Source organism: Ambystoma mexicanum, chromosome 9 (assembly GCF_040938575.1).
Source record: "Ambystoma mexicanum isolate Mex_15411 chromosome 9, UKY_AmexF1_1, whole genome shotgun sequence".
In the NCBI taxonomy this organism is placed as follows: domain Eukaryota; kingdom Metazoa; phylum Chordata; class Amphibia; order Caudata; family Ambystomatidae; genus Ambystoma; species Ambystoma mexicanum.
In genome coordinates, this window is record NC_090931.1 from 761,084,518 (window position 1) to 761,110,695 (window position 26,178).

Consider the following 26,178-nt stretch of genomic DNA (forward strand, 5'->3'; position numbering starts at 1 on the left):
AGAACTAGGAAGCAAAGTTGTCTAGCATGGCAATTGCATACTGTGGTCAAACCCATACTTCATCTCTGAACCAAAATGTGGAATCCGATGCAACCCAATTAATTTCATAGTTCCTTACTTTACAAGTGGCCAGCCCTTGAATATTTCAAAATGTTCTGCCATAAGAGTGATTTCGTTCTCAGGTTACATTCTTTAAAAAAGCCATACCCACGGTTTCACTGGCTGTAGTTTTGCTTTTTATTACCATAGTGACCACTCTTATATTGCTAACCACAAAGTGGTGTGTTTCTTTTCTCTCTAATCTTAACACCACTTGAAAACCATGGCTACATAGTTTAGTGATTTTATCAGCAAATGAGAAGGTCTCACATCACAGGTGTCATAAGATTGATAACTATGAAGAAATGTGGGGTAACTTTCATTAACTTTACAGGTGATTGATTGGAATATGGTGGTGATCTAGGCTGTAGTATCTGTTATATCCCTTCCTTTGGCATCCCCCCTCTCCTTACCCCAGCTATTTCAATCCCTTTCTTTTTAATGTATGCTTTATAATTGTTTGTCCTATAAAGTGGTATGTGCTGGTAGCTTCCTATCCTTATACACTATCTATGCTATGGCATAGGTACATTTCTTGTTCCTCAGAATCTGTCTCTTGTACCCATGCTTAAGTACTTTTGCATTCTCTGAGGCTGCTAATCTCAGTTCTGTGTCTATGTTGGGATATGTATACCTTTTACAAACAGCAAGGGATCTCTGTCCTCTATCTAATCTGAAATCTGGATACATTCCACAGGGCTGCTCCTGTTAAGAAGACTATTGTATGCATGCTAGAACACTAGTACACTCGACTTGGCCTTCTACTGCTACCCTGGCTAGTTAAACAAAGCTGCTTTTTGGCTTCTGTTTTTATTTAACATGTACATGGCAGATTGACATCATTATTTAGTAAAAGCAAGATAAAGTCCACCCACAATTGGTAGTATGCATTTGGTGTGGACTTCCTGTATGGATGATTATGTCATATATGATCATGTGAAAATGGTCTTGCAAGCTTCTTTAAATGCATCTTTTGCCATCACAAACCATGAAATCATGACTACTGCAAAAAGTAACATCATGAAAATTCGACAGGGAAGAATAATTATGTTCTTTAAATGGTGGTGGTTAATGAATATACACATTTGCGACTAGAAAATAACCAGAATGGTTTGGTTAGGGCATTAATGCGTAAAAGAATGAATAGAGGAGCACAAAAAGGCGCACTTATAAGGGGACTAAATCGTAAGCATAAGTTGATTTCCTTAAGGCCAATCCTCACATTATATAAGAAAACAATGTGGCCTACTTTGTTACATGGGTTAGAAATACTATCCGATATTGTGTGGAAGGATACCTAAAAATAAATTGAAAATTGATTCTAAATATTGGTGCATGGCACTATTGCTTTCACAGAATACTCTGATGGCATACATAAGGTGTGAATTAGGATTGGTTCCTTTGACTAAAAAGGGGCTCCACGTGCAAAGAAAGAAGATACACTCCTTGGCCTACTTAGAGAGCCCTTATGTATGAAATTGACTTATCATTGAATTTTGAAGAATCATTGCAAGTAATCCTTTTGCGAGAAATGTTAAACTATGTGACTGGGACCAACATATTGCAAGCCTCAATGCACTAGAACTTACATATGAATGCTTCAACAGTTCGGCTAACCCATGTGTTTTGAAATTATACATTAGGCGATTTTGAATAAAAATTTCAGGTGAATATTAAATTAAATTCAGGAAGAATATATTGGTTCTAGGACCCTGATAAAAAAAATACCTGAGGAATGTTGAATGTGTAGACTCTTTAAGAGTCCATCTGCACTGGAAACATTGAAGCATTTCATTTTGCATTGACCTCCTTTTGTTAATAATGGAACATCCCAACCTGGTAAATGTGTTGCTAATAAAGACTTTTTGAAGTCTGAAAGCTTTTGGGCCAGATGTTTGAAAGAAATGCAGATATCTCTATAAATTGTGATAGTTATGTTTTGGAAGGAGATAGAGAAACTGCTTCAAGAGTCAAAACATCAGCGATAATTAGGTTTAGTGGATTGTGTGTAATACGGTACCTTTTTAATTTAGGTTTAATTAAGATACTTGAAATAAAATATACTGATTAATTATTTTAGAAACGTTGTCAAATAATTCTGAAATGAAGTATTAACTTAGGTGTATTCGTATTGAATAATTGACAAATTATGCTTTTTCATGGTGGCATTTACTGCTTTGTCTGAGGCATACATTTTTTATAAACATGTACACACTTTAAAATAAAATCAGAATAATAATGTTGCCCTTGAAATGTCTCTTTTATTATGTTGATTCCATCAAGTATTGCCCAGGCCTATTTTGGTAACTGCCAGTGCCGGATATTAAGCTATACATTGCGTTTGAGATGGGAGGAGAGATTAGGGATTCGGGGTCATAAATGTACCTGGGACACACGGCCCAAACTCAATTAAGATGATCCTGCTGCAGAGTTTTAGGTTTTGTAAGAGAGTTCTGCCATGGATTCCAGCCAAGGCTGTCTGAGATACACTCACCTTTCAAGATTTAAGATCACTTTTCTATTGAGAGCCAACCACTCCACTCAGCCAAACCATGTTCATTCTCATCTGTCTTCCCCAGTGGTCCTGCCTTCTAGCATGTTATACTTTGAGTTGCTTATCACCCCCATTAATTCAAATGTTTCAGCGTAGTCCTCCTTACTGTAGGAATCTCCCATTGACTTCAGTGTGCAGCAGTTAAGCAGTATTTGATATGATTTTCTTTGTGTTTTTTCTTTCCAAATTGTGGTCTGTTATTTTCCAAATAATACACTTCTTTGTATGTTATCTTTTTAAAAACATAAGGTGGAGGGGTGAATAGTGCAGATCTGAATGTTTATTGCCGTTTCTAAAGATTAGCCATACGTACCTTTTAGAATGGTTTCAATTTGGAGGACGAGGCTCTCATAGTTATAGAGCCTTCAAAGATCTGAAGAATGAGATGTCAAGAGTACACTTGAGGAATATGCAGGTTAAAATACAGGTCAGGAATAACAACCTACACCTTCTGGGGATAACTGAAAAGCCAGATGTCGAACCGGTTGAACTTACTTTCCAAGCTCGGAATGACTGCTTGCCTGAAGATGAGCTGCAAAAAAATGATATGTATGTGGCGTTTAGTGCTGGCAACATGGACACCAGCTGGCCAAGAAAAATCATTATTAATTTTATCAAGACTTCAGCCAAGGAAGCCACCTGCAGAGGTCAAGGCGCATTGGATCCCTTAACGGGCGTGGAAATGTGGTTCAACTATATCCTGATTTCCCAAAGGACATGGTGGGTAAAAGGTGAGCCTTTGGTGAGGCAAAACATCTAGCAAGAGAGCGTGGGATCAAGGTCTCTGTCATGAAGCCTGCATCTTTACAAAAGCATCTATCTGAAGGTGCCAGGTTCACACAGGACCCTGCAGAGGCTTGTGAATGGCTTTCGGGATGTCCTGTTTCACCTATGATCTGAACCCTTTACTCTGCATTTACTACTTAATCATCAGAGCCATTTGACCTATCACTTTTAACAACCAGCTTCACTTGTTAACATTCAGCTTCACTTTTTTCTTTGTTCGTTGAGGATGTGTTAAATTTATTTACTACACATTCATGAGTTAAAATGGTGGATAGGAAAAGGTGGATATTGGAAGTGCTAAGTATATATTAATTCCCCTTAAGAAAACACCTTTCTACCCACACTGGATGGGCTCAGACAAGCACACTGCACAGAGAGGGTGCTGCTTGATCTGAAATTGACTATACAACAAAGCCATGGATCAGGGCAGCATTACAGGAGCCAATCTGGTCACACTGCCCTATGGTGTACCTCAGAGGTCCTGCTTATCTCCCACTCTCTACAACATTTTTACCATGCCACATGAGAAAGTCTCACTTCTCACATTCTGGTGACATTGTTAATCCTGCTGACTGCTCGTTTTCTTATAAGTCATTTAAATGGAAGAGGTTTTAGACATTAGAGGGTAAAATCAATGTCACAGGTGTCTGGCAAGCTCATCTTTTGGTGTCTGATTATTTGACAAATTAACAAGGGGGATCTTGGGAGTCTCTCTGCCAGACATTATTCCTGGTTATGAGAGACTTGCACAGAGTCCTTAGCTCACTATCTTTCAGAGAGGAGAAATATCCAAAACATATCAGTCTTTGTCCTCTCCTGGGGCAGCCCAGCACCAAAATGCTAGGCAATTCTCCTCTGAACAAAAGTACCAACAGCATCCCCAGACACAAACATGTTTTTGATTTCTTAACAATTTTCATTGTTCTTCTAAACATAATGAATGACATCCTCCCACCTATGTGTTGAGTGTATTTAAAGCCTTAAATGCAATACAAAAATAATAGATGAGCTCTGTTGATGCTCCCATGAAGCTGAAATCATTCAAGTGTAGCATACAATGTTTTTATATTTTTTTTAAAAATGTTGTCATGTCACTTATTATGTGATTCATGTACTTACTACATCAAGTCTACACAACATGGTATTTTATTTTTTAGTTCATGAAAATCAACCGTACACAAATAATGTAGCCTTGGTGTACTACCAGAACTAGGAAGCAAAGTTGTCTAGCATGGCAATTGCATACTGTGGTCAAACCCATACTTCATCTCTGAACCAAAATGTGGAATCCGATGCAACCCAATTAATTTCATAGTTCCTTACTTTACAAGTGGCCAGCCCTTGAATATTTCAAAATGTTCTGCCATAAGAGTGATTTCGTTCTCAGGTTACATTCTTTAAAAAAGCCATACCCACGGTTTCACTGGCTGTAGTTTTGCTTTGTATTACCATAGTGACCACTCTTATATTGCTAACCACAAAGTGGTGTGTTTCTTTTCTCTCTAATCTTAACACCACTTGAAAACCATGGCTACATAGTTTAGTGATTTTATCAGCAAATGAGAAGGTCTCACATCACAGGTGTCATAAGATTGATAACTATGAAGAAATGTGGGGTAACTTTCATTAACTTTACAGGTGATTGATTGGAATATGGTGGTGATCTAGGCTGTAGTATCTGTTATATCCCTTCCTTTGGCATCCCCCCTCTCCTTACCCCAGCTATTTCAATCCCTTTCTTTTTAATGTATGCTTTATAATTGTTTGTCCTATAAAGTGGTATGTGCTGGTAGCTTCCTATCCTTATACACTATCTATGCTATGGCATAGGTACATTTCTTGTTCCTCAGAATCTGTCTCTTGTACCCATGCTTAAGTACTTTTGCATTCTCTGAGGCTGCTAATCTCAGTTCTGTGTCTATGTTGGGATATGTATACCTTTTACAAACAGCAAGGGATCTCTGTCCTCTATCTAATCTGAAATCTGGATACATTCCACAGGGCTGCTCCTGTTAAGAAGACTATTGTATGCATGCTAGAACACTAGTACACTCGACTTGGCCTTCTACTGCTACCCTGGCTAGTTAAACAAAGCTGCTTTTTGGCTTCTGTTTTTATTTAACATGTACATGGCAGATTGACATCATTATTTAGTAAAAGCAAGATAAAGTCCACCCACAATTGGTAGTATGCATTTGGTGTGGACTTCCTGTATGGATGATTATGTCATATATGATCATGTGAAAATGGTCTTGCAAGCTTCTTTAAATGCATCTTTTGCCATCACAAACCATGAAATCATGACTACTGCAAAAAGTAACATCATGAAAATTCGACAGGGAAGAATAATTATGTTCTTTAAATGGTGGTGGTTAATGAATATACACATTTGCGACTAGAAAATAACCAGAATGGTTTGGTTAGGGCATTAATGCGTAAAAGAATGAATAGAGGAGCACAAAAAGGCGCACTTATAAGGGGACTAAATCGTAAGCATAAGTTGATTTCCTTAAGGCCAATCCTCACATTATATAAGAAAACAATGTGGCCTACTTTGTTACATGGGTTAGAAATACTATCCGATATTGTGTGGAAGGATACCTAAAAATAAATTGAAAATTGATTCTAAATATTGGTGCATGGCACTATTGCTTTCACAGAATACTCTGATGGCATACATAAGGTGTGAATTAGGATTGGTTCCTTTGACTAAAAAGGGGCTCCACGTGCAAAGAAAGAAGATACACTCCTTGGCCTACTTAGAGAGCCCTTATGTATGAAATTGACTTATCATTGAATTTTGAAGAATCATTGCAAGTAATCCTTTTGCGAGAAATGTTAAACTATGTGACTGGGACCAACATATTGCAAGCCTCAATGCACTAGAACTTACATATGAATGCTTCAACAGTTCGGCTAACCCATGTGTTTTGAAATTATACATTAGGCGATTTTGAATAAAAATTTCAGGTGAATATTAAATTAAATTCAGGAAGAATATATTGGTTCTAGGACCCTGATAAAAAAAATACCTGAGGAATGTTGAATGTGTAGACTCTTTAAGAGTCCATCTGCACTGGAAACATTGAAGCATTTCATTTTGCATTGACCTCCTTTTGTTAATAATGGAACATCCCAACCTGGTAAATGTGTTGCTAATAAAGACTTTTTGAAGTCTGAAAGCTTTTGGGCCAGATGTTTGAAAGAAATGCAGATATCTCTATAAATTGTGATAGTTATGTTTTGGAAGGAGATAGAGAAACTGCTTCAAGAGTCAAAACATCAGCGATAATTAGGTTTAGTGGATTGTGTGTAATACGGTACCTTTTTAATTTAGGTTTAATTAAGATACTTGAAATAAAATATACTGATTAATTATTTTAGAAACGTTGTCAAATAATTCTGAAATGAAGTATTAACTTAGGTGTATTCGTATTGAATAATTGACAAATTATGCTTTTTCATGGTGGCATTTACTGCTTTGTCTGAGGCATACATTTTTTATAAACATGTACACACTTTAAAATAAAATCAGAATAATAATGTTGCCCTTGAAATGTCTCTTTTATTATGTTGATTCCATCAAGTATTGCCCAGGCCTATTTTGGTAACTGCCAGTGCCGGATATTAAGCTATACATTGCGTTTGAGATGGGAGGAGAGATTAGGGATTCGGGGTCATAAATGTACCTGGGACACACGGCCCAAACTCAATTAAGATGATCCTGCTGCAGAGTTTTAGGTTTTGTAAGAGAGTTCTGCCATGGATTCCAGCCAAGGCTGTCTGAGATACACTCACCTTTCAAGATTTAAGATCACTTTTCTATTGAGAGCCAACCACTCCACTCAGCTAAACCATGTTCATTCTCATCTGTCTTCCCCAGTGGTCCTGCCTTCTAGCATGTTATACTTTGAGTTGCTTATCACCCCCATTAATTCAAATGTTTCAGCGTAGTCCTCCTTACTGTAGGAATCTCCCATTGACTTCAGTGTGCAGCAGTTAAGCAGTATTTGCTATGATTTTCTTTGTGTTTTTTCTTTCCAAATTGTGGTCTGTTATTTTCCAAAAAATACACTTCTTTGTATGTTATCTTTTTAAAAACATAAGGTGGAGGGGTGAATAGTGCAGATCTGAGTGTTTATTGCCCTTTCTAAAGATTAGCCACACGGTACCTTTTAGAATGGTTTCAATTTGGAGGACGAGGCTCTCATAGTTATAGAGCCTTCAAAGATCTGAAGAATGAGATGTCAAGAGTACACTTGAGGAATATGCAGGTTAAAATACAGGTCAGGAATAACAACCTACACCTTCTGGGGATAACTGAAAAGCCAGATGTCGAACCGGTTGAACTTACTTTCCAAGTTCGGAATGACTGCTTGCCTGAAGATGAGCTGCAAAAAAATGATATGTATGTGGCGTTTAGTGCTGGCAACATGGACACCAGCTGGCCAAGAAAAATCATTATTAATTTTATCAAGACTTCTGCCAAGGAAGCCATCCTGCAGAGGTCAAGGCGCATTGGATCCCTTAACGGGCGTGGAAATGTGGTTCAACTATATCCTGATTTCCCAAAGGACATGGTGGGTAAAAGGTGAGCCTTTGGTGAGGCAAAACATCTAGCAAGAGAGCGTGGAATCAAGGTCTCTGTCATGAAGCCTGCATCTTTACAAAAGCATCTATCTGAAGGTGCCAGGTTCACACAGGACCCTACAGAGGCTTGTGAATGGCTTTCGGGATGTCCTGTTTCACCTATGATCTGAACCCTTTACTCTGCATTTACTACTTAATCATCAGAGCCATTTGACCTATCACTTTTAACAACCAGCTTCACTTGTTAACATTCAGCTTCACTTTTTTCTTTGTTCGTTGAGGATGTGTTAAATTTATTTACTACACATTCATGAGTTAAAATGGTGGATAGGAAAAGGTGGATATTGGAAGTGCTAAGTATATATTAATTCCCCTTAAGAAAACACCTTTCTACCCACACTGGATGGAGAACACATCCTTAATTGACGGAATATAGCATCCTGAGAGTAGTCATCTAGGTGATATAGATCTGCAATTGTGTGTTGAGTGGTGTGAGGAATTGCTTCTGAAGGCTTATATGTGACGATCAGACAAATCTGATGATTTTGCGCGCACAATAATATTAAACCGTGGGGCAAATATGGAGTAGGAGCAATATCTTAAATGTATTTTGAAATGTTTAAAATGGGGCAGTGCTGTTTTACCTGGTGTTATACTATCCATGTGGAATTGCTCTAATGTGCATAATTATGTTACACCTGTAGTATGTGTTAACTGTTGGGTAGTGGCTATATGTTTCAAATGCTTTTTACATTTCTCTTTTTTTAACTGTTTCTAGCATTGTTGCTTTGCCTTTTTGTGGTTCGTCCATTTGTGATTGCTAACAGGTTTTTGCTGTTCGACCATGCCCTATTTTTTTTTATTCTTTTTTTTTTGTCTTCTTGACTGGTTTTGCAAACAAGTCATCTTTGAAAACCACAAAAGTGGACCACTTGAATTCCTTTCATGGAACGTTAATGCTTTTCATCTCCCAGTTAAACGTGCCAAAGTGTTATCCTGTTTGAAATCTATGTCTTCTGATGTAACGATGCTTCAGGAAACCCATCTTAATGATGCTGAAGCTGGCAAACCTAGACAGAGTTGGGTGGGACAGACATATTTTTCTACATGCACATCAAATAGGAGGGGGTTGTCCGTATTATTCAAGAAGAACTTGCCTTTAGAAGTCCTCACCCGTAATTCAGATTCATAGGGTAGGATTGTATTTGTCAAAGTTAAAATCCAAGACACTGTAATTTTACTATGCTGTTTGTATGCCCCCAATACTGATGATCCCCTAGTTTTCCATGAAGTGGCTCAAAACATTCAAGAGAGCAAGGTGGACTCTGTCATCTTGGGGGTAGGGGACTTTAATCTTGTAATGAATCTGATGCTTGACCGCTCTAATGGTGCCAGGTATAGAATGCCAATGAGGAGTAAACAGTCAATGGACAATTTGACAGATGAGCTTCACCTGTCAGACGTATGGTGCCTGGATTATCCAATGAAAAGGTATTACAGCTTTCACTCTGCAAGCCAGGATGTCTACTCAATAAATGATTTCTTTCTGACTTCTGGGCATGTGACCCCAAGTTGATATGACTTGGATATTGATCTTATTGGGATTACTGACCACGCACCGGTGGCGATGCACCTCTCACGGTGTTATACGCTGGGACTTTCTGTGGTAGATTAATGTCTCTGTCTTGTAGAACAAACAGATAAAGGATCAGGTTGCAAAAGAACTTGATAGTTTAATTGAAATAAACAAGACAGATGAAGTCTCCATTTATTCTGTTTGTGAGTTGTTGAAATGTTATATGCAGGATATCTGATGTCAAACACTGGACAATTTAGGAAGGACCTAGGCTACTCCACCTGTTTCACACTGGCCGGTTATGGGTCCAGCACACAAATAACAGATCTCTGTTGGTTAGTCTGCACATATGAGAACACCCAAACTGTATGCTGAACAATTACATTTATTTGTATTTGAATTTATAACAAGTTGCATCACACTGCTATTGACAAAAGCCCTTTTTGCTTAGCCTAAATAATCGTGGATGGTTTCAGCATTTAAGGCATTATAAAAAACCTCATACATTGGTTCTTTACTTTCACTGTTTCATAGTGTGGGTTAGTAACGTTTGCGACTTCAAATGTGGTCTAGTTGACTTCCCATCTATCCGGTCGACACATAAATGGTGTTTCTGGCATTCAGCTGTTATTGTTGTGTCTGGTGCCATCTTCAGGACAACTTCAGTTGACTTGGGCTGTCACATTGGTTACGACATCTAAAATATAGTTTAATAAAATAGGAGGTCAGTGATGGGTGTGTCTCTACAGGGAAAATCCTGTACTCGTGTGCTTAGACATTGTCTTACCTGTGCCGTAGTGATTCGGTGTGACAAGTTAGAGTTGAATCTGATGAGAGTTCATTGTTTGCAGCACCGTCTGTGCACTGGATTTATTGGATCCTGTGCTTCGAGGATGTGCTAGTCAGCTCAGTGGCTGAAAAGATAAATAAATATCTGGTCAATAAAGCGCTGTACTGCTCTTATGTAGCTCGTATTGTAAGAAGCCTAAGGCTGTGAAGGTAGATTTACAAGAACAGCGTGTTGATGCTTCTACTTCAGTGTCATTCTCAGGTTAAGTGCCTGCTACGTGTCTAAGCCTGGTGTTACGTGGGTGGCTATTCCTCATTGTCTTGTTGATGGCCGTGTGCTCACCGTGAGGGACCTCTATTAATTTAAGAAAAAGTGCTCCCTCTAACAGCAAACGTACACCCGTTCAGTGTGAGCGGGCGAACCGCTGTGAAGCTGTTTTGTTTCCTTACCTGAGCATCTCATAGCTGTAGCTCGCTTAAACATCGGCAGCGTCTACAGTTACGCGCATGCGTAGGCTCTGTTTTATCGGATCTCGCTTCTACTAGCGCACCTTGATTGTGGCTGCACATGCGCGAGTAGGTAGTGTGTTACCTCACTGTCATGGAGAGTTGTGGCTCAGTCATGGGCATGGCTGATGTGTGTGAGTTAAGGGCTGATGCCTACTCTGTGGGATAGCATGGTGTGTCTTCTGGTCTATGTGAATGGGTATTGTCTGTGTGCTCAGTTGTCGCATGAAAACACAGTGACACATAATATTATATCAAATTTTTTCTAATAGTGTCGTATTTCTACATCATCATATATTTGTTGTATTGTTGATCACCATTTACATCATGTATTTGGATACATCAAAACAGAAACTGACATTTTCATACAAGGTCATCACATGATGTGCGGATTGTTCAATGAAATTTGGCAGTCATAGAGTTTTTCTAGAAAGACCAGGGTTCTATAAAGATATTCATTGGACATTTACTAACAGAGATGGGGGTATCAGAAAAAGAGGTTCCATTCTATGGCCACATTCAACCCATTATTCACCGTATATAAACGGTGTATCCATTTCTGCTCTAGTTGTCTTAGTCCTAGATCTCTGTCACTTCCTCTTGCTTTTGCTTCACCCGTTTGGATCACACACCATCTCAGTTCTGTGTGTTTATGTTGTTTTTTAACAAAATGGGCTACCATTGGTTTGTCCCCTATTTTGTTTTTCAAGCAGGACCTGTGCTCACAGATCCTTTGTCGGATTTCACGCTTGCTTTTACCTATATAATATAGGTTACACAGGCATCTGATTAAGTAGACGCTCCATTTTGTGAGGCAATTGGAGAAGGTCTTATATTTCCAAATGGTGCCATTGAGCGATATTTCTTTTTGGTCTTGAGTTAGGTGGCACACCGAGCATTTGCCACAGCGGTAATGTCCAACCACGGGAGGTAGATGCCATAGGGTGTTTTGGGCATTGGTTGTGGGTTTTTCTGTTGGGTACGTGTGTACTGTAGGGTATTTTGTGGAGATTTGGGGCCTGACGGTATTTTCTTACCACCGAAAAATAACTTAGCAACAATCACTCCTTGGATTCAGATTGGGCCATGTACAACAATAATACAGTGGACATGCATTATTTCAGCACACAGACATGCGTATTTGGTATGCGTGGTTGGTATGCAGGGTTGGTGGTATTTTGGTGAGCATAATTCCCTTGTTTTATTTGTGGCCCCAATATCCAGAACCCCTTATTTTTGTTTAGATTTTTTCGTGTAATCACTAGAGAGACCTCAGGCTTGCATTTCAGGAACACCACATTTTCATTTTTAGTGTGCCACCATGGGCAATTTCTCTCTGTCTTATCTACGGCAGCGAGCTATCATGTGGTATTTTCATTATCTTATATACGGTAGTGAACTATGTCCCGGGCCTCCCTTTTTGCCGACTCATAGACCTCCGACAAACTACAACACACACAGTTAGTTATAATTGCTCATATGAATTACATTGTGCACACGGCTGCAGCCAAATTTGATGTTTAGCTACCTTGAAAATGACAATTGCACTGTCTAAACATCTCCCCACATCATCAGCACTGTATTGGTAAATATAAAACACACCACCCGTCTGCTTTCAAATATTTTTGTGTATTATAAAAGTTGCATTTAAACACGATCTCACTCTTTACAGAAATAAATAAAATAGCACAGTAACAGCATTGTCTGTGATACACTGAAAAGAGAGTGGCGGAGACAAGAACTCAATTTGCAACATTAAACATGTGAGTAAAGCACAGGAATCTCCTTTCCTACACTGACTGAATATTCTCGTACACACTCAGCCCCCACACTTCTGTAATTACCTTATCTGTTCAGCATGAGTTTTCTTCAGCTGTTCTCTTTCTGAATTTGGCTCCCTTGAAGATTAACCCCAGTGAAAACAAGCGTCTTTCGTTCTCAAACCGGGGTTATTGCATGGAATTCTCAGCTTTTGCAGCAGGAATGCTTCAGCCAGGAAACAGGTCCTTCTCCCAGCTCTGCCAAATCTCGATTGTCCTCCCCCTCTTCTCAAGCTCCCCCAGCAAAACTCTAATCACTGCCTCTAGCAGGATACTTGCTATGACGCTGCTCCAATCAGAATCAATCATGCCATCTCCTCCCTCACTACATAATGGCTCATTTCTACAGTAACCATTTGTAACCAACTGATTTCCTGTTCCTTCGAGCCCTTTGCTTCCTGTAGTTATGTGGACAGAGCAGCAGAGAAAAAGAAAAAAAATGAATGTGCGTTTAAAAGTTCACTTTCAGAGTAGGCCTAATTCTGCAGTGGAGACACATTTTTATTAGTGGGTTATGTTAAATGCAGTTTTATTAGTCAGGTTAGTTATTAATAAGGTTAGTTATTAATTTTCAAATGTGTCTCTTGCACCATAGGCATTTCAGGTGAAAAATAGTGTGCATTTTTGAATGTGCACGTGTGCTTTTATCTGTAAAAATAGATTTGCATCTTATATGTTAAAATCGTTTTTGACTGAATAGCCTGTCTTTACTTATATGTCCATGTTAATCTGGCAACACATATAGCAATGCACCACACCCATGTGGTGGTGCTGCATCAAAAAAAAAAAATTGCTACCTGTGCAGTAGTGCTGTACTCTGTGCTGTAACACGCCAAATATCCTTACATATACCCTCCTTTTGTTTTTAGAACTTGGCTACGATCCAAGCCAATTCCTAAAAACAACTTGTTCTTTTTTTTCTTTTAAAATGCATGTGTATTGGGATATCTTTCTCTTCCTGACGTAGCTAGTAAAATCAGTAACATTTTCATTTTTACTGATAGCACAATCAACCATCCACCCATGATTAGCACCAGGACAGCCAAACCCACTATTGAGCGTTCCCCCCAGGTTCCCCAATTAAATCTTTCCACTTCTATTATCCCCAGATTACTAATTGTAATATTGTTTTTTCTCAAATTCATTTTTATAACATGTCTTTCTTTGTGATTCAATAAATATTCCACATCCGGATCTATTGGAAAAGTATCCCTTTGAAAAAAATCGATATTTTCCACTTGGCTTTCCCAAACATCATTTGTTACATGAAACAATATTAACCCCCCAATTGACAGAATTGTATCCTTTGGAACCTGTAAATAAAAAACGTTATATTTCACCTGTTTAACCACGTATGTTCCATGGTTTGAATGTACTACCGTCATGTTCTTTAAACAGGTGCTGACCAACCATTTACCTCTGACCATCTTAGCCTGTGCCATTTCTTCACTCCCCATATTGCTAATAATCACTTCACATCCCTCTGATATACTTGGGTCAGATTTCAAACCACAAATAGCATCTGTGGCATCAGCAACAAACGGTTTACCTGGACACATATAATTTTGTTCTTTAAATTTTACACATGTTTCCAGGTTTGGTATTAAATAAACTTCAGGTTCCCATGACTGAAATGCCACCACTTCTGGAGTCTTAATCTTAATAAATTTGTCCTCTTGCCAAAATCCCACGTTGTGTACCCACTTCGTTTGGTAAATAAGTTCAGGGGCTACATATGGGATGCATAGCAAAAATCCGATCTCTAGTCTTTCCAAGTCCACATATAACGGCATTGCATTACCCATTTCGAATGCAATTTTTACCTGTATTATATCAATTTCCCTCCTGGTCAATCTTTCTATCATTTGACGAATAACATCCTGTGAAACAAAATACAAGGGGATATGTCCTTGAATCAATTGTGAAACTGCCGTTTGAACTTCTCTCATATAATTCGTTAATAGTCTATCAACAGGACTCATTATGTTCAATATTTCATTTAAAGTTCTGTCATGCTTAAGTATTATTTTAGTCGCCCGTTGCATTACATCCGCTTGTTTATTTAGAATGATTGCAGTTTCATTTATGAATCTTACTGTTCATCCAGTCCCCCTCTAATTCCATCTAATGTTTTTTGTATTATTTCTAAGTCAATACTCAGTTGTTGCGCTTTAGTACTCAGTGTTCCTACCGAAATAGAATTGGCTGTTGATATTGTGGTACCTATTATGGCTCCAACTATAGACATTACCAATGATATCGCGAGCATCATCGCACCTCTCTTTCCTCTCTTCTTCTTAATGTCTGCTGAATTCACAAATGTTTTTTCCAATTGCATTAATATATCTCTTATTGACTGCTTAGTGTCCTCTTTTCTTATTTCCAGCCACTCTTTAGTCTGTTCAATCTTAATTCCGGTATTGTTCAAGTGTTTTTCAATCAAAATGTCAGGATTCAATGGTAGGTATATATTTTGGAAAATCATCCTTCTATCACTCATGATGAATCCTGGTGCCTCTTCCACCGCGATACCAGATGCTGGTCCAGGTTCAATGACAACCTGTGCTTCTGAATTCTTGAAGATCCCTCCAAATATCATCATCATTAACCATATCATCGGTATCATCTTCAATGCTGATCGCTTTGCAGCCTTGGTCTTCACCCCTCTTTGGGGCTTTCCCGGAATCCGTCCACGTGGGCTCCAGGACTCCATCGTCTCCCGTGGGCTCTGATCCCGGAACCTCTGACCAAATAATGTTAATTTTCTAAATCAAATAGAAAATAAACAAATTAAGTACATAGCACAATACTAACTTCACCCTTTTGCCAAAAATAAAACATGCTTGGTAAAAATATATATTTTTTTTTTTTCTGAAATTAAACACAAGTTAAAAAGAAAACAAGCACATATAAAACAGCATTCAATATTTAATACATTTTCTCTCTGCACACCAACCATGAGCTTCCATTATATTTATTTATTTATTTATTTATTTATTTATTTATTATATATTTTTACATATATTACAGTGTTTATGTGCCATTATAACAATCAACTTTTTAACTTCTTTGTCACTGCCTCCTGATTGTACCCATTTATTTTCTCTTTTTGTGTTCAAGGGACTTTATCTGTTTCTACATGTTCAAGCTGCCTGATCTCATGTCTGGGATGGCATGGTTTGATTTGATTTACATGGACAAACTGCTCTATTGTCGTTTCACCTTCATTTTTCAAAATTTTATAAACTACAGGAGAGACCTTATCTATAATTCGAAATGGCCACTGCCAGGCTGCTAGAAATTTAGAATTTTTCTGTTTACTTTTTCCAAAATGAAACTTGTTCACCTGATCCCCTACACTGTATTCCTTTACTGATGTCTTTTTGTCATAATAAGACTTTGCACTGTCAGCAGCTCTTTCCAGATTTCTCTGCACAAAAGCAAATGCATGTTGCAAATGCCACCTCAGTTCATCAATATATTCATGAACTGTGGATGCACTCACAAGTGTCTGCTCATGTGTTCTGTATAGTAGGTGTTGTGGTAACACCATTTTCCTACCTGTCAAGACCTCATGGGGGCTAACACCTGTTGCTTTGGCAGGAGTTGATCTGATTGCCATCAAAACCAACGGTAAACGTAAATCCCAGCTGGAACCTGCTTCTGCCACAAATTTCTTTAAAATATCCACAACAGACCTATTGCTTCTTTCAACTGTACCTGAAGACGCTGCCCGATATGCGATATGTAGTTTCCTTTTCACACCTAGTATTTGCCATACCTTACTCATTAGAGTACTTGTGAAATGACTTCCTCTGTCTGACTCAATTCTTTGTGGCAACCCAAACCTTGAGAACACATGGTTCACCATCAATGTGGCTGCTGTTTGCGCATTACAATCTGGTGCAGGAATGCATTCAATCCACTTAGACATCAAACATACCACACTCAAAATATAACGGTTTCCCCTGCTCGACCTTTTTAAAGGACCTACATAGTCTATTTGCAAATCTGACCATGGGAGAGTTAGGCCTCTTTTCATCAATGGTGCTCTATGCATTGGTGAAGCAGGTTTAAATTGGGCGCATACTAGACATCCTCTAGTATATAATTCCACATCTTGGGACATATGTGGCTAGTAAGCATAATCTTTTAGTATTTCTAATGTTTTTTGTGAACCTCTATGGCCTGCAGTTATGGCATCATGTGCATGGTGTAGCATTAGCCCTCTGAATGAAAGGGGTACTACCCACTGTATTTGTCCTGCTATGGACTCTCTAATCATGAGTCCACCCTGTAATCTAATTCGTGTTTTGTTCTTTAATAGCACCCTCAACTCTTCTTTTCCCATACAATCATTTTCTGTTAAAGAATTTTGTTCGGAATCTAACAAATGATTATAATAGATTCCCAAAATTCGATCATTCTTTTGTGCCTCAATCAAATCTTGGTCTGGCGTGTCATGACTCCACTGCACCATCGGTTGATCTACCTCCTTTGGTGCTTTAGAACGTGTGACTGCATCAATTTGTATTTCACCCATTAAATAATCAATAGGTAGCAATTCTCCCATCACAGCCCCAATCTTAGCCAGGTGGTCTGCCTTATCATTTCCCTCCTTATCCTCTCCTGTTGTTTTTAAATGCCCATGAATTTTTCTCCAGTATATTGTTAAATTATTCTCTGACACCAATTTGTCTATGGCTTGTATCATTTTTCCATGTTTAAGTGGCTTTTGGTTGTATGTAACCATGCCTCTTGCTTTCCAACCAGGAAAATACTCCACAAAGCTATTCCGTGCATAGTCAGAATCAGTCACCAGGACAATTTCACTGTACTTTTTATCAACTGCAGTAGCAATTGCTTTATAAATGGCTGCCAATTCCGCCACCTGACTGCTCCTATCTTCAATCCTCATCCCTATACTGGGGACGCCTTCACATTTCAACCAGACATTTCCTATTCCTGCCACTAACTGTTTATTACTGTCATTTTCAATGTGAAAAGCACAACCATCCACATATACAGTTGGCAAATCCTTGCATGTTTTTTCATCAAAAGCTTTGTGTGGTGATTGTTCAAATTCCTGCAAAGTAGTTTCCATGTCCATTTCATTTGGTATTTATTCAGCTGCACAGTCATGTAAGTCAGCTGACACTTGAGCAATTGGGTTCTTTTTATTTTGTCCATATCTCACTTCTACGGGAAAACCTTGTAATGCCAGCGTCCATGAAGTGATTCTGGATTGCGCTAGATTACCTGATCTAATTCTTTTACTCTCTAAAAATTGCAAAGGTTGATGATTTGTTTCAATAATCACCTTTTCTCCCTGAACAATGGGGCGGAAATGTTGTAGCGCCCACACAGTGGTTAATAGGGCCTTTTCACATTCATTCAATTTCATTTCAACTTGGGAAAATGCCTTACTTGCATAGGCAATGGTTTTGTGATTCAAATTGTGTTTTTGTGATAACACTGCTGACATACAATGTTCAGAAAAACCTATTTCTATAAAGAAATCCCTGACCTTTATGGGGTATGCTAAACATGGTGCCTTTACAAGACATTCCTTTAATTTAGCCACTGCATCAGGCTGCTCTTTTTCCCATTTCCAGGGAGTATTCAGTTTAAGCAGTTTAGTCAATGGTTGAGTGATTTCTGCATAATTTTCAATAAACTTTCTGTTATAGCCTGTCATCCATAATAAACTTTTTACTCCTTTCACATTTTTAGGATCTTTTAATCTTTGTATGGCCTCTATTTTCTTCTTTTGTGGATTTAGCCCATGTTCAGTCACTTCATGCCCTAGAAAGTTCACTTTTTTCTTGCACCATTGTGCTTTTTGCAAAGATACTTTGGCGCTTGCTTTCTGCAATTGGCCAAGTACATGTCTTATTTCATCAAAATGGCTTTTCAGGCTTTCATTTTTTATCAGGACATCGTCCAAATAATCTATTGTTCCTCTTTCCGCTGCATCCGGCATGGCCTTTCTCAAAAATATGCCAAATTCACTCCCTCTATTGATGTACCCGAACGGAGCTCTAAGCCAGGCATATTGAGTCCTGTCAAATGTAAAGGAAAATAAATGTTGTATCTCCTCTACCAATGGCACGCAACAATATCCAGAGGTGAGATCTAATGTGGTAAATACATTTGAACCATGTACCTGAGCTAGGACCTGATCAATGAATGGCAGTGGCCATCTAGATACTGGTACTCTTTTATTTAACTCTCTCAAGTCTGCACACAGCCGCCATTGACCATTTGGCTTTAACAAACCTAAAATAGGTGTATTGGATGTGCTATGAATGGGCCTGATGATTCCCTGCGATTCCAAATTTTTAATAATCTCTGCCAATGATTCTAAACATGCCAGCGGTAGTCTATACTGGCATACAAACACTGGATTTCTGCTACACCCTTCTGGTAGTGTGGCCACATGTAAATCAGTTAAACCACAATCATAAGCATCTTTTGCAAATACATCCTTAAACTCCATAAATATCTCCCTCAGATTGTCCCTAACCTCATTGCTTTCACACGCATCCGCTAAGGAGATCTGCTCTTCTACCATTTTGGAAAATTCTGGCAAATCTTCTGGTAAGGGAATCTCGGCGCTTTCCTCTAACTGTGTGGCTGTGTCTTTTTGTAAAGCTGCCACTTTTAAATATTTTGGCATATCAGCTTCCACTTCAATTGGCTGATTATCTGTTTCATTTTCATTTAAATTAAATATTATGCAATCCTCTTGATGGCAGCACACTGTCTCATTTGAATCATAAGGATACACAGAATGAATTTTAAATATTCCTTTGGGCTGAGAGTCCAGGTGTTCTGGCAACTCACCCTTGGCATCTGCATACTTTTCAGGAATATTTCCAATCACCATGTTATTTAAATCTGCCGGATAATGTGATTTTTGTATGGCCATTCCTAATGGGGAGTTTTCCTCTAAATGAATATCCTGACAACCTTTATTATTTACCATAATTTTTACAGATCCTTCACCAATGTCTACCAATGGAATGTATTCATAATACAGGCCTTGCTGTTTTATAGATTCATTCAGGCATACAAATGCATCAGAGCCTTTCATCGGCTGTCCATTTTTACATTTCAGTGTTATTGCAAACTGTTTTGTAAATGCAGGAATAATAGTATCTTTCCTCATTTGTAATTCGATTGCATAAGGAACCAGTTGTGCACAATGATAAGCCCTTCTTTTGTCTTCAAATTCAGGTGCCGGACCACCTAGGCGTGACCATATTTTTTGATTAAGGAAATCTAACACCATACACATTCTGTGCATGATGTCATTGCCCATGTAAAATTAATTTTGTGCTCCACTCACTATCCATACATTATGGTAAATTGTTTTCTGCCCAATGCTAATTTTAAGCATGCATCTGCCTGCAATTCGGTTTTCAAAGTCTGGACTGTCCAACCCAGAAACATATTGGTTTTTAATCCTAAATCTCGGGATTTCTTCCCTCTCCATTATTTTTTGCAACAATTTCTCATTAATGAAATCCTTTCATGTCCAAGCGCTAAAGTGGCTTTTATTGTTTTAAAATAGTCATTTATACCAACATGAACCCATGGTTGCTCATCTTCCATGTGTATTTCTGCCAGAGTGGTAATGTGTTTTTCTGAATCTGTTTTAGGAGCAATATTCTGTTTGCATGTTTTCTCTTTTAAATAAAAACGTAATGTGTGCTCATCTATGGCAGTCTGCCAATTTTTCCTTGGGTCCAAGTATATTTGTACAGGTAGTTTTTCATTGTCACTCTGCATTTTGTCTTGACACATTAATATAACAATGACACTAGGTATGCAGCTATTCTGGAGATATACCTCCACAGCATCATTTGTTTTGGCAACGGTGTGACATTCATTTATATCGCTGTTTTGTGATTTTAGTTTCTCAGGCCTCAATGGTTTTTTGGTTAAGGACCACAGCACTACATTCACCCCATCTATTAGAGGAGACAATCTTTTCAGGCAATCTGTCCCCATCAGAAATGGAATTTCACAAATAGATGTGATCAATACCTCTTGTTTCATTCTGTGCTTTCCTATTTTTGTCAACCTCAGTTACACCTATGATGGGCACCTCCTCCCCATTAAAGTTATGCACTGGGCCTTGATTTTCCTTCACTGTGATCTGACTCTGTGGGGGTCTCCCTTCATTGATACTCTTTACCAGCTCCTTGGACATAATTGTGGCTTGTGCGCCAGTGTCAATCATAGCAAAGGCGTGGCATTTTTCTTCTACAGTGATGGGTGCATAATATCTGTCCTCAACTTCCTCTAATACACATAAGAAATGTGAATTCTTACTGATTTCAGGGCTCACCTTTCTCAGGTCTTTTTCACTTTTGGCTAAACACATTGGTAAATGGAAAGACATTTTTCCCTCCTTTTTACCCATTTCTGCGCGAGAGACTTTATTCATTTCTCCATGATCAGAGGTTTTTTGGAGTGTGGCCACTGTTCGCCCATCCATCTGGGTAACATCAGAGGCCACATTACAACCTTCCAACTGAACATGTGTAACAACATCATTCAGCAATTTGTCATTTTTTAATTCTGTGCATTTGTGATCATTTAGTGTGATACCAGCCCTTTCAGCCTCTTCAAAAATATGTGGCTCAAAGAATTCTTCAGGTGATTGACTTGTACCCTCCTTGTGAGTATTTCCTTTTTCCGTCTGTGTTTGGTCATTGTTTTGCTTGCCCAGGGAAGGAGCTATAGCATCCCCACTTACTCCCTGTCCACTGGTATTCCCCATGCATGAGTCATTTTTCTTAAATCTGTCCCTTTGTTCTTTTGGAATTCCTAATGTTTCTTTTTCATTTGTACAAATCTTTACTGTTTTATTTAGCTCTAGGTTAAACTGTACCTCTTTTTTAGAAGTATTTGCACTTTCTGTCACAAGTTCATTTAGTGGCACTTTCACATTTAATCCATTAGGCATCTCAGAGTCGTTATGCAAAATTATATCAGAGCAATCTGTCATTTTGGCACTGCAGTTATCATAAGTACTTAGTCACTTTTCAGAAGCCCCCCGGTCATTGCTATGGCCATCAGCCCCCTCTTTGGAAGGTTGTTTTTGCGCTGTACAGAGCTTTCCTATTTGCTCAGCTAGCATTTTCACTTGGGCCTCAAGGCACTGGAACCTTTCCATCTCTCTAGGATCCTCTTTCTGTGGCCTAGGTCGATATTGGTTGTTTGTTGGATCTATTCTGATACCTCTCAGGTGATTGATGTCGGTTGGGATGGTTTCTGAACTCTTGATTCATTTGTGGAGGGGAGCGGGTTGCACCCATCCTTTGATTATAGTCCCCTGGTGGGGAATCATTGTACTGACGTGGATTGTAGTTCACGTTTTGCCTCATGTCCTGTCTCTCAGATTGTGGGTACTGGCCCCTAGGTTGATTTCCATTATCAGTAAATCGATCCACATATCGGGGCCTATCCTAATTACCATATATCATGGTATTGGGATCAAATCTGCTCTGTGTCCTCAATGACTGGTAGGGACCATCATTTCTTTGATCTTGATTTTGTCTCTGGTTATTGTTCGTACCTGCCATATCAGGCCGATATCCTACCCGGGGTCTGTCCCCTAAATACCTAGGGCTGATGTAGCTCTCTCTATTACTAGGATCATGTGATTGGAACATTGGTACAGGAAATGGTGATCTTTGTTGATTACCCCTTGTTCAGGTGTCACATTATTTTACCTTGGCTTTGAGCAGACTCAAGGGACATTTTGGCTGACCTGATTTCCATTACTGTGGCTGAGGGTTCTTTAGATTTAGGTCTAGTATCTTTCATTTTATCACTTTCTCTACCCTGACAATAGAGTACATCATATAGTTTTGTGCTTTTATGTATAATCCATTCAAGGGACTTGTCACGGTCAAATTCACGGACCAATTGGGATATGATGTCTTTCTGTAGCCCATAGAAGTATGCAGTTTTAAACTCATTGGAATTTGAGTCAAAAGATACATCAAAGCGAGAAAATGCTCTTTTTAAGTCTTGTAAAAATTGGCGAGGGGATGTATTTGGTCCAGCAGTAATTGTGTAAGCAACTTTCTTTGCCTCCTGCAATGACTGAAAAGGAGAAAAATGACGCCTAATTTCTTTTTCAAACTCCAACCAGGTCATATTCTGCTGTTCATTTAATCCCCTTATGATGCTGGCCGTCGGGGCATCTAAAGTTAAATGAAAATATTGTCTGTACTGTTCCTTAGGTATCTGGAGTGCTTTAAAAATGTCATGCACCGCTTCTAAGTGATCCTCAATGCAGCATTCACCTCCCTTTTTAAATGGTTTGATCAGGGCTTTAATGGATTTCATTATTTTTATGGGGCTACTTGTTTCAATGCATGGAATTGCACTATTTTGTGATTCAATCCTGTTTTCAGGTGTATGAGATTGGTGGCTGCCCCCAATGGGAGTATCAAATCCCCCAAGGGCGCTGCAACCAAGTTCAGTCACCGGCCCAGTCACTGGAGCACTAGCTCTTTGGGCAGAGCTAGAATTCACCTCCACTCCATTGAATGTGGTACCCTGCCGCTTCTCCTGGGACCTGGGAATGCACATTTGCTGTTCTAAGTCCTTACACTTTTTAAGGAGTCTGTTTGCTTCATTTTGCAAATAGTTGTTTTCATCACTCATCTTATTAATCACCTCCTGCATGTCGCACCTTTGCATTTGGCATTAATTGAACTCTTTATTTCTCTTGTCTCTTTCTTGAATCATTTTAATCATTTCTTGTTCTGCACTCTGGAGATCACATTCTTTTTCACAATGTTCTTTTTGTAAAATCTGCATTTCTGAAACAACCTCATCTTTATCCTGTCTAATGTGGTCCACTAAGGCTTTTAAGTGTACCAATTCTTGCTCACTATCCTCAAATTGTTTCTTACTTTTGGATAACTGAGCATCAAAGTCTCTGCATTTTAATTGCATGTCTTTTTGGCATACATCCAATTCTGCTCTTAACATTTCCTGATTTTTACTTGCCCCATCTAATTCAGTCTTTAACCTGTTAATTAGCTGAGTATCATTCTCCTGCATTCGCAGGGACTTATTCAAAATAAACCATATTTTGCCGCATAGCCGTATTAAACAGTCTTTCTATGCACTTTTATCGGCTGCATTCAATAATCTTGTAAGGCAGACCTGAATTATGCTGCCTTCTGCAAAAATATTGTCTAGTTTTTCTTTCTGCACCTCACCCTGAATGCGTTCACGCCATTCTAACGTGCTATTCGACGACCAAGTCCCATGTGCAAACAACTTTGCCTCTAAATATTGCACTAGGTGTGAGAATGTGGTTTCCCTTTGTGACATTCTGAAATTCGTTTTTAGTGGCACACTGCTATTATAAAATGGGTTCCCTTTAATGTGCAAATGGCAGTGAGAGACACGCTTGCCATGCCCAGTAGGTACTCTATGATCACTTTCCCGGCCTGCAGCGCACCATAAATATGTAGGGTATTTTGTGGAGATTTGGGGCCTGACAGTATTTTCTTACCGCCGAAAAATAACTTAGCAACAATCACTCCTTGTATTCAGATTGGGCCATGTACAACAATAATACAGTGGACATGCATTATTTCAGCACACAGACATGCGTATTTGGTATGCGTGGTTGGTATGCGTGGTTGGTGGTATTTTGGTGAGCATAATTCCCTTGTTTTATTTGTGGCCCCAATATCCAGAACCCCTTATTTTTGTTTAGATTTTTTCGTGTAATCACTAGAGAGACCTCAGGCTTGCATTTCACGAACACCACATTTTCATTTTTAGTGTGCCACCATGGGCAATTTCTCTTATCTACGGCAGCGAGCTATCATGTGGTATTTTCACTATCTTATATACGGTAGTGAACTATGTCCCGGGCCTCCCTTTTTGCCGACTCATAGACCTCCGACAAACTACAACACACACAGTTAGTTATAATTGCTCATACTGAATTACATTGTGCACACGGCTGCAGCCAAATTTGATGTTTAGCTACCTTGAAAATGACATCTCCCCACGTCATCAGCACTGTATTGGTAAATATAAAACACACCACCCGTCTGCTTTCAAATATTTTTGTGTATTATAAAAAAGTTGCATTTAAACATGATCTCACTCTTTACAGAAATAAATAAAATAGCACAGTAACAGCGTTGTTTGTGATACACTAAAAAGAGAGCGGAGGAGACAAGAACTCAATTTGCAAGATTAAACATGTGAGTAAAGCACAGGAATCGCCTTTCCTACACTGACTGAATATTCTCGTACACACTCAGCCCCCACACTTCTGTAATTACCTTATCTGTTCAGCATGAGTTTTCTTCAGCTGTTCTCTTTCTGAATTTGGCTCCCTTGAAGATTAACCCCAGTGAAAACAAGCGTCTTTCGTTCTCAAACCGGGGTTATTGCCTGGAATTCTCAGCTTTTGCAGCAGGAATGCTTCAGCCAGGAAACAGGTCCTTCTCCCAGCTCTGCCAAATCTCGATTGTCCTCCCCCTCTCCTCAAGCTCCCCCAGCAAAACTCTAATCACTGCCTCTAGCATGATACTTGCTATGACGCTGCTCCAATCAGAATCAATCATGCCATCTCCTCCCTCACTACACAATGGCTCATTTCTACAGTAACCATTTGTAACCAACTGATTTCCTGTTCCTTCGAGTCCTTTGCTTCCTGTAGTTATGTGGACAGAGCAGCAGAGAAAAAGAAATAAAATGAATGTGCGTTTAAAAGTTCACTTTCAGAGTAGGCCTAATTCTGCAGTGGAGACACATTTTTATTAGTGGGTTATGTTAAATGCAGTTTTATTAGTCAGGTTAGTTATTAATAAGGTTAGTTATTAATTTCCAAATGTGTCTCTTGCACCATAGGCATTTCAGGTGAAAAATAGTGTGCATTTTTGAATGTGCACGTGTGCTTTTATCTGTAAAAATAGATTTGCATCTTATATGTTGAAATCGTTTTTGACTGAATAGCCTGTCTTTACTTATATGTCCATGTTAATCTGGCAACACATATAGCAATGCACCACACCCATGTGGTGGTGCTGCATCAAAAAAAAAAATTGCTACCTGTGCAGTAGTGCTGTACTCTGTGCTGTAACATGCCAAATATCCTTACAGTACCAGCCGATCCTTGATGTTTCTGCTTCTTTTCAAAGTGAAACGTGGCGTTGTTGGTGTGAAACTGTCCGTCTGTAGCAGATGCCAGTTGGCAAGAATTGTTTTTCTGAGGGCGTTGCTTACGGGTGAGAAGGAAGGGAAACATGTCATTTTGTCCTTGTGTTCTGTCCTGGTCTGTTTGGTTAGGCAATCTATCCTATTTCTGTTTCTTGCTGTTTTCCGTGCTTTCCTGATGATGGCTGGAGGGTACCCTCTTGTTTTCAATCGGTTCTCTAGGTCTTTCCCATGGTGGTCGT